Source organism: Calidris pugnax, unplaced genomic scaffold (assembly GCF_001431845.1).
Source record: "Calidris pugnax isolate Ruff unplaced genomic scaffold, ASM143184v1 scaffold74, whole genome shotgun sequence".
In the NCBI taxonomy this organism is placed as follows: domain Eukaryota; kingdom Metazoa; phylum Chordata; class Aves; order Charadriiformes; family Scolopacidae; genus Calidris; species Calidris pugnax.
In genome coordinates, this window is record NW_015090790.1 from 591396 (window position 1) to 591867 (window position 472).

Below are 472 nucleotides of genomic sequence, written 5' to 3' on the forward strand. Positions count from 1 at the left end.
GGGGGGGGGGTGTCTTTGCGAGGCAGGAGGCCGGGGGAAGCCGGGATGGGGCGAGGGGAAGGGGCCCAGGGCTGGCGGGGGATGCGGGTGCCCGGGGAAGGGAAGGAGAAGGCATCGCCGCGGCTTCTCCTCTCCCAAGGACCGGTGCTTTTGGGGTTATCGGCGGCGAATTTTTCGGACAGGGACGAGGAATAAGGAAGCCACAACAAAAAGATGTAGGAAAGAGCTGGTTGGGGGGGGCAGCCCGAGCCGGGGATACCCAGCTTCCTTCCGCGCCCGGCAAATGCAAGGAGAAGAGGGGGAATTTCCAGCCCTCCGCGCTCGGGAAGGGCCGGATCGGGGGCGAAATGACCCCAAATCCCATCCCCTGCGCTATGCCAGGGGCTGTCCCCACCATCCATCCGCCTTCCTGGCTTTTGTTTTGCTGGAGGAGACCCCAAACGCCAGGTCCGAGGAGCGCGCTAAGCTTTTT